A 9,593-nucleotide genomic window follows, 5' to 3' on the forward strand; every position below is an offset into this window, starting at 1 on the left:
GACCTGCATGAAGACCAGATGGCACATTTGCTACATATGTGTAGGGTCCAGCTCCTGCGTGCTCCCTGGTTGTTAGCACAGGCTCTGAGAACCCCCATGGTCTCAGGTTAGTTGACTCTGTAGGCCTTCTCGTGTCCTTGACTCCTCAGACTTGCTAACTTCTATTCCCCACTCTTCCACAAGACTCCCTGGGCTCCGCCTGATGTTTGACCGTGGGACTCTGCATCTGCCTCCATCCTCTGGTGGATGAAGTCTCTCGGGAGACAGTTGTGCTATCTTTCTGTCTGCAAGCATATCGGACTATCATTAATGTGTCAGGGGTGGGCTCTCCCATGGGATGGGTCTCACGTTGGGGAGGTCATTGGTTGGCTCATTCCTCAGTGTCTGCTTCATCTTGTAGAGATCGCCTAATACACGTTGACTATTTGACTGCTCAGGTGGAGAATGAGTGAATATTAATGCGTCTATGTCAGTTTCCTGATAACCAGCTCTCAAGCCCAGTGCCACTTGGTCGTGAACTTCAGTATCAGGGACCAGTTAGAAAAGAAGCAAAACCATCCGCTTCTCAACCAACCTTTGGTGTCATTTTGAAAGAATGAATGGCAGCCTTGTAATAAGTAAATGTCAGTAAGTAAATGGCTACTCACTCCCTATATGGTTTGCTTCCTATTGTCGTGAAATGGGAAACTAAATAAGAGAAATGAAAAGGTATTTCTATCCACAGAATATAAATTACCTTTAAATAAAGGTATATCTTTGTTTATAAAAAGTTGATGAGTCTTCCTTTGGGGTTATTGAATTATGTTTTGCTCAGGTCCTCATGGACTAGAAATTGAGTCACATATTTTCTGAATTCCTTTGAGTAAACTATTATTTCACATTGTAAAGAAAGCAAATGACAGACCGGGTTCATTCTATAAGCTAGCGTGGAGTTTGATAATGTAGTTGCTATGTGATCTTTGTAATTTTCTGAAGACAATTTGTTTTGCCATAGTTTTTAACATTTTTGTGCGTGGATTACTGCAGTCTTTAGATCAGTTCTAGGAAACTTAGTAAAGGCGACCTGAGGTGTGTTTATAGCTGGATGAAATGCTTTACTACTGTCGTCCTCCAGAGGGCAGCAAAAGCGCATTACTCAGTGCGGAAATTCTTACAAGCCTGTTGATAGACGACGGATTTTGACCTGATCACTCATATCAGTACAAGTTGAGCATAGCATTTATGGACACACATATTGACATTTTGCAGAAGCTCCTCCCTGCGAAATGAAAGAATTTTTTTCCACTTAGACACAGAAACTGCATTTGCTTTGTCTTACGAAACTGTTCAAACAAGGCCACTTGTGTAAGTCAGCAGCCAGAGAACAAGAGGCCTCTCCCTCCTTTGGGATTACAGCTTTTATAATCATAAAGCGGTGGTATTGGATTTATTGCAGCCACTCTGGAAACAGCTTGTACATCTATGAATGTAAAACAGATTTTCAAAATGCATATGTCCCCAAGCTGCAGAAAACTTGAAGACTGGCCCTGGGAAAATGGGAAGTGAGAGTTGCTATGAAAAAATGGTGTTCTTTTTTAGGTGATTACAGATGAACTTTCTCTTCAGCACTGATCACATTGCCTTCTGGTACCCCCTTTTTCTGGATGCCCGGGTAATTCCCGTATTCAGACAATAGTCAGTGAGTGATGAATGTATTTCATCAGAACGATTCTGAGAAACTGGTCTTATTTTTCATCTCTTTAAACATTTTATAAAAGTTAACATTCACATTTGTCAGGAACTGTAATTCCTTACCAATCTCTGTGCTGGTCCTTTGTGGAGATTGACAGTATAAAAAAAGTAGAAGAAATATCTTGGTACTCCTTTGGGGGGGGGGCTAATATCCACTTATTAGTGAGAACCTACTGTGCACGTCCTTTTGGGTCTGAGTCACCTCACTCAGGATCATACAGAATACCCAAGTCCACAGAACTCAAAAAGGTCAACAAGCTGAAGGGCCCAAGTGAGGACGCCTCAGTCCTACTTGGGAGGGAGAAGAGAGCAACCACAAAGGGGAAGGGAGGGAGGGACAGGGGAGGAAAAGGAAATGGGGGTGGGCGGAGAGGGGAACATGATCTGGTACTGGGTGGGGGAAAAGGACTGTTGCCATGAGGGCCAGCAGAAAGAGTGGAAACAGTGGACCTCGGGAGGAAGGGGGTTGGGAGGACCTTCTAGAATATACCAGAGACCTGGGAAGTGAATGACTCTCAGGACTCAAGCGGGGAGGGGGGTTAGACGAAAGGTCCTACAATGGGAAGGGGGGACTTGTTGAGCCCACCTCCAACAGAAAGACAGGGCATCAAATGAGGGATGGGGTTGCTATCCCACAGTCAAAGCTCTGACCCATAATTCTTCCTGTCTGAAAGAAATGCGGGGATGGAAATGGAGAAGAGTCTGAGGAAAAGAAGGTCCAGCGACAGGCCTAAAGTGGGATCCAGTTCAAGGGGAGGCCCCCGAGACCAGACACCATTACTGAAGCTATGGGGCATTCACAAAAAGGGACCGATCATGACTGTTCTCCAAAAAGATCCAACAAGCAGCTGAAAGAGTCAGATGCAGATATGTGCACCCAACCAACGAAACAGAAGCTGCTGACCCCTCTGGTTGAGTTAGGGAAAAGCTGGAGGAAGCTGAGGAGGAGGGCGACCCTGTAGGAGGACCAGCAGTCTCAATTAACCTGGACCGCTGAGATCTCACAGACACTGATCACCAACCAGGCAGCATACACCAGCTGAGGTGAGGCCCCCAACACATATACAGCAGAGGACTCCCGGGTCTGGGTTCAGTCAGAGAAGATGCACCTAACCCTCAAGAGACAGGAGGCCCCAGGAAGTTTCGAGGTCTGGTGGGGTGGGTGGGGTAGGGACAACCTTGTGGAGACTGGGGTGGGGTGGGGGAGGGAGGAAGTATGGGATGTGGAACAGTTGGGGTGGGGGGTGGATCTGGAGGGGAATAAAATCTGGAGTGTAAAAATAAATAAATAAATAAATAAATATAAATAAATAAATAAAAAGAACCATCTTGGCATTTTCAATGAATTTATAATTTCACAAGAGTCCCAGGAATAGCACACAAGAAAAACACTAGCAACCCCGAAAGTACAAATTACAAATGCAGGCAAGTGTGTGTTCCTGGGTTGACAGGGCTCCAAAGAGCGATGGCCAGTGATTAAGGCCCCGTAGAACGCCTCATGCAGATAGAAGCTGATTCCTAAATGTGCCATAGAACCTGGGCACAAAGAGAAAGATACAGTGCCAGAGCAGCTTGTAGAAAGACATGCATTTTAGAGAAAAGAGGAGTGTGGTGTCAGTAGAGGTTAAGGTGGGAGAATTAATACGGTTTGGAAAAGCTATAGCAGAAGATGAACTGTATGGCATTTCTGAGGAAAGAGGGGGTGCTGATAGCATAACCAGTTGTTAGTTGTTTTGTTGACATAAGCTAGTTATCCGAGAAGTGGGACCCTCATGCGAGGAATGGCGTCTGTTGGTCAGTGGGTGTGTCTGCCAGGCATATTCTTTCCTGATAATTGATACAGGGAGGGCCCAGTCCACTGTGGGCAGTGCCATCCCTAGGCAAGGGAACCTTTGGATGTAAAGCAAAGATAGGCGAACATAAGCCTAGGAGCAGAGCCAGTAACCAGTGGCCCTCTGTGGTCTCTACTGCAGCCTCTAGGTCCCTTCCTTGAGTTCCTGATTTGGGTTCTCTCTAGAACGAACGGTAACTTGTCAGCTGAAACAAACCATCTCATTTTGAAATTGCTTTTCACCCTGGTTTTATCACAGCAAAAGGAATCAACCTAGACCACTACATTACTGGAAAAATGAACATCTCTTTACTTCCATTGCTGTGCAAACCTCCGCGAGTTCACAGAGTGGTGGGAGTAGGGGCTGGAGAATCTGACAGTGGCCCATGTTTTCTTGTAAACAGTGCCCATTATTACAGCTATTGAGCTGAGTCATGTTTTCAAAACTGTATAGTAGTATGTATGCTTGAAGAAAGTAGGCTAAGAAATAACAAATATGATTAAACTTCCAGTCCATTATGGCAGGAATGATAAATCCCAACCTAGATTTCATATATCATAGGCATTTGAAATTAATGTATTAGAAATTAAAATTAAGATAAAACACCAGGCATACTCTTTAGTTTATTTTTCATTATGGAAACTGCTTTTAACATCAGCTGTTAGGTTTGCTGGAAGGAAACATTACTTTTCACAGGACGCCAGCAAGTTCAGTCAGGACCATTTTACTTGTTCCAGACAGAAACCCACCCAGACGTGTTCTTTTATTTGCAACTTTTCCGAAATGAATATATATTGCAGAAACAGACTGAGGATCTTTTTACGCATCAAACTAATGTCTCTGTCAGGCTGCTATTGGGTTTTCCTGATGTGAATAATATTTCTGAAATGGCATACTCATAAAGGATGAATAGAGAGTAAAATTAAGTAGAATGCTTGAAAGAAAACATACCTCCAAGTGCTGAATATTGGAAAAGTAACTTAAAAAGACTTTTTATTGATTCTTTGTGAATTTCACTTCATACACCCCAGTCCCACTCATCTGTCTCCTCATATCTGCCCTAGGCTCTTGTAGCACTCTCCCAAACACACACACACACACACACACACACACACACACACACTCATGCACTCACACATACACACACTCTTTCTCTCAAACACACATACACGCTCTCACACACATATCCACTCACACACACACTGACACACACTGACACACACTCACACATCCACTCACACATACACACTCATACACACTCACACACACACACTTTTACACACACACCCACTCACACACCCACTCACACACACTCATACACACATATACACACACTCACACATCCACTCACACACACACACTCACACACACATCCATTCACACACACTCATACACACATACTCTCTCTCACACACTCAAACACATACACACACTCACACACATGCACTCTCTCTCTCTCACACACACACACACACATCCATTCACACACACTCATACACACATACTCTCTCACACACTCAAACACATACACACACTCACACAAATACACTCTCTCTCACACATACAGACACACACACACTTTTACACACACACCCACTCACACACCCACTCACACACACACACTCATACACACACACACTCATGCACTCACACATACACACACTCTTTCTCTCAAACACACATACACACTCTCACACACATATCCACTCACACACACACTGACACACTGACACACACTCACAATCCACTCACACATACACACTCATACACACTCACACACACACTTTTACACACACACCCACTCACACACCCACTCACACACACTCATACACACATATACACACACTCACACACTCACACATCCACTCACACACACACTCACACACACATCCATTCACACACACTCATACACACATACTCTCTCTCTCACACACTCAAACACATACACACACTCACACACATACACTCTCTCTCTCTCTCACACACACACACACACTCACACACGCACGCACACATGTCATGGAAGAATATCTCGTGGTGGAAGCTGTAGCATGTCACAGTGTGTCTGACCCCTCTGCCCATACATCTTCTCTTGCGAATGTTCATTGCAATGAGTCATTGGTCTGGATAGAGGTCTCTGGCCTCTGTGATACCATCGATATTGGATCCTCATGGGGACTTCTGGTTATGCCAATGCTGCCCTTTGCCATGGAAATCCTGCAACTTTGGGTCAGCAAGAGTGGGCTAAAAGTAACTTTTTTTTTTATTAACTTGAGTATTTCTTATTTACATTTCGAGTGTTATTCCCTTTCCCGTTTTCCAGGCAAACATCCCCCTAATCCCTCCCCCTCCCGTTCATTATGGGTGTTCCCCTCTCCATCCTCCCCCCATTGCCACCCTCCCCCCAACAGTCTAGTTCACTGGGGGTTCAGTCTTAGCAGGACCCAGGGCTTCCCCTTCCACTGGTGCTCTTACTAGGATATTCATTGCTACCTATGAGGTCAGAGTCCAGGGTCAGTCCATGTATAGTCTTTAGGTAGTGGCTTAGTCCCTGGAAGCTCTGGTTGCTTGGCATTGTTGTTCATATGGGATCTCGAGCCCCTTCAAGCTCTTCCAGTTCTTTCTCTGATTCCTTCAACGGGGGTCCTATTCTCAGTTCAGTGGTTTGCTGCTGGCATTCGCCTCTGTATTTGCTGTATTCTGGCTGTGTTTCTCAGGAGCGATCTACATCTGGTTCCTGTCGGTCTGCACTTCTTTGCTTCATCCATCTTGTCTAATTGGATGGCTGTATATGTATGGGCCACATGTGGGGCAGGCTCTGAATGGGTGTTCCTTCTGTGTCTGTTTTAATCTAAAAGTAACTTTTTAAGTTCTGAAATTTGGAGTAGTTCTTCTCCATGTAACAGAATTGGGAAAATGACAATTAGGAACTTGTTAACATGGTCTTTTCACTCCCTCCCTACATATGTTTAAAAGGAGAGTGTATTCTCATCTACACACGTTATTGTCTCTCTAATCTTTCTCTCTCTTTATCATCTGTATTTAAACATATCTATCTATCTATCTATCTATCTATCTATCTATCTATCTATCTATCTATTCATCTATTCTGTATTTTGTATATGAAAGAAAATACTCAATGTTTGTCTTTCTTGCTTTGGCTTATTTCATATAACACGGTGATCATGAGTTCCATTCATTTTTCTGCAAAAGGCTTATTTTCATTTTTCCTTACAGCTGAGTGTTATAGACACACACCACATTTTCTTTATTCACTCAATTGTTGATAGGCAACAAGGCTGGTTCTTGGCTACTGTGAGGAGTAGTAATAATTGTGCACGATACCTCTGTGGTATGCTGACTTAGATTTATTAGGTATTTCCCTAGGACTGCTACAACTGGGTTATGTGGTATTTCTGTTTTCATTTGTGCCCCTGGAACTTCCATATGGATTACCGATGACTAAGGGCTGCCCTTTCCTCACAGCCTCACTAGCATTTTGTGTCCATTGTTTTGGATGAGAGGCATTATGGCTGGAATAAGATGGAGGGCCTTGTGGGTTTAAGTGTGGCTCAGCTGTTTTCTTCCATGGACTCCAGACTGTTTGTGCACCATTTCCTTGCTCTGTTCATTGTCATGGATCTGTGTGGTAACTTGGAATCAGACATGATGATCCCTCCAGACTGTGCGTTTTGCTTGGGTTACATATGGGGATGTTTTGCATTCCTTATGTACTTCAAGGTTCCTTGTCATATCGCTGTGGAAAATGGCATTAAAAATTTAAAAATATTTCTTTGATATTATGATATAATTACAGCATTTTCTCCTTTCCATTTCTTTGCTCCAAACCCTCCTAACCTTCTTATAGACCTATCTTGCTCTTTCCTCTTTAATATTACATATATATAATTATATCTCTAACATAATATATATATGCTACATGTATAAGTACATGTTTTTATGTATGTTTTTCCTAAATATATAAATACAATCTGCTCATTTCATGTAATGTTACTTGTATGTTTATGTTTTCAGAGAAGACTATTTTTTCTGCTCTCAGCATTCTTTAGATGCTTGTGGTTCTTTGTCTAAGGTTGAGGCCATTCCTACTTTCACATTAACATGTTTGATGGTCACATTAACATGTCTGGTGGTCACATTAACATGTTTGATGGCCACATTCACATGTCTGTTCAGATCTGGTGCATCTGTTTATGCAATCATATTGGTGAGAGTTCTGGATATAACTTCTAACATTTAGTTGCAATCTCACACTTAACTTCTTCTTCCTCTGGCCTTAAAAATATTTCCACTCCCTCTTCAGCAATGATCCCCAAGCCTTAAGTGCAGGGGTTGTGTTGTATATGTATCCATTGGGGCTGCACAACTCAGAGTCTGATCAGTTGTGACTTTCTGGAAGGATTTCTGTCTGTTGCAAAGAGAAATTTCTTTGGTAACAGGTGAGAAATATATGTATGTGTGGGTAGAAGGATAAATATCCAGAATTGTACTTGTTTAATAAGCTGGTAGTTGGAAGTTCTCCTCCAAAGTCTATGACTTTACTAGCCCTGGGTAGCCCTAGGTTTCTAGTGCTGAGTATGATTTCTCTCTTTTTGAAAGGTCCTTGTCTTGGGATTTTACTGCTGTGAAGAGACACCATGACCAAGGCAACTCTTATAAGGACAACATTTAATTGGGGCTGTTTACAGGTTTAGAGGTTCAGTCCATTGTCATCAAGGCAGGAACATGGCAGCATCCAAGCAGCTATGGTGTAGGAGCTAAGAGTTCTACATCTTTATCTGAAAGCTGCTAGCAGAATACTAGCTTCCAGGCAGCTAAGATGAGGGTCTTAAAGCCCACATTCACAGTGGCACACCTACTCCAACAGGGCCACACTTCCTAACAGTGCCACTCCCTGGGCCGAGCTTATACAAACGATTACAGTCCTTAAGTCTGATTAAAGAGCTGTTGTTAAGTGCATGGCATTTATTCCACTAGGACAACTTAGGGTTATCAGGGTGCTGGCCATTGTTGTGGTCCATAGGTATCCTAGCTGTGTTGGACGGTTAGTCGTTTACGTCCTTTGGAAGAGTGCTTGGTACCTTATGAAACTATGAAAGTCGAATATCTCCACTGTGAGACACTGGAATTTTGATGGGGATTGCATTGAACTGACCTTGCTTTGGGGGAAGTATAGCAATTTTCACAATAATAATTCTGCTAACCTATGAGCATAGGTAGTCTTTACCTGATTTTGTGTCTTCTTCAATATTGTTAGTGTTCAAAAATGTTCATTGTAGAGGTCTTTTACTTTCTTGGGTCGGTTTATTCCAATCATCCCTAATTCTGTTTCTAGGGAATGCAATGTCGTCTTGTGTCCTTCCCAGGTACCCATTACTCATATGCTTCTCACATGGTTGGGAACTATATTGGCTGTAAACAAAGAAATATAAATAGAATAAAATGATTTATTTTAAACCAGAGACACAGTGGGTGGAAAGATGTACAGGAGGGGTTTCTCTCTCGTTTCTGTAATACTGGAACCTGGCAGGTAGATGTAAGTAAGTGACTGCCAAGCAATGTTTGTCTTTTCCTTTGTCTTATGACTTTTGATGCTGCTGAACTTGTATTCAATCTATGGCTCTACTTAACCTTAACATGTGTAGGCTTGGTAAATTATCTAGAGATCTAGAGATCCTCCAGGGCTCCGGTGCTAGGACAGTTAATGTTCTAGTTAGAAAAGGGAATATCTCTCTAGAGTGCTGGAAGTGAGAGAACACACAGGATACTGGGATCTGTTAAAGTTTCAGAGTTCTCAGTCTCTACGGCAATGAGCCCCAGGACAAAAAGACGACACAAGAGGTTGACTCATACATGCTTTGATGTATTTAAGGAAGGTCATCTGAGAATGTTGCAGAGTGTGGTAATTTGAATGACATGTCCCCCTCACGTCCCAGTTATTTGAATATTGTTCCCCAGTTGGTGGCTCTTTGGGGAGGAGTATGAGATGTAGCATTCTTGGAGGAAGTA

Source organism: Rattus norvegicus, chromosome 11, assembly GCF_036323735.1.
Source record: "Rattus norvegicus strain BN/NHsdMcwi chromosome 11, GRCr8, whole genome shotgun sequence".
In the NCBI taxonomy this organism is placed as follows: Eukaryota; Metazoa; Chordata; class Mammalia; order Rodentia; family Muridae; genus Rattus; species Rattus norvegicus.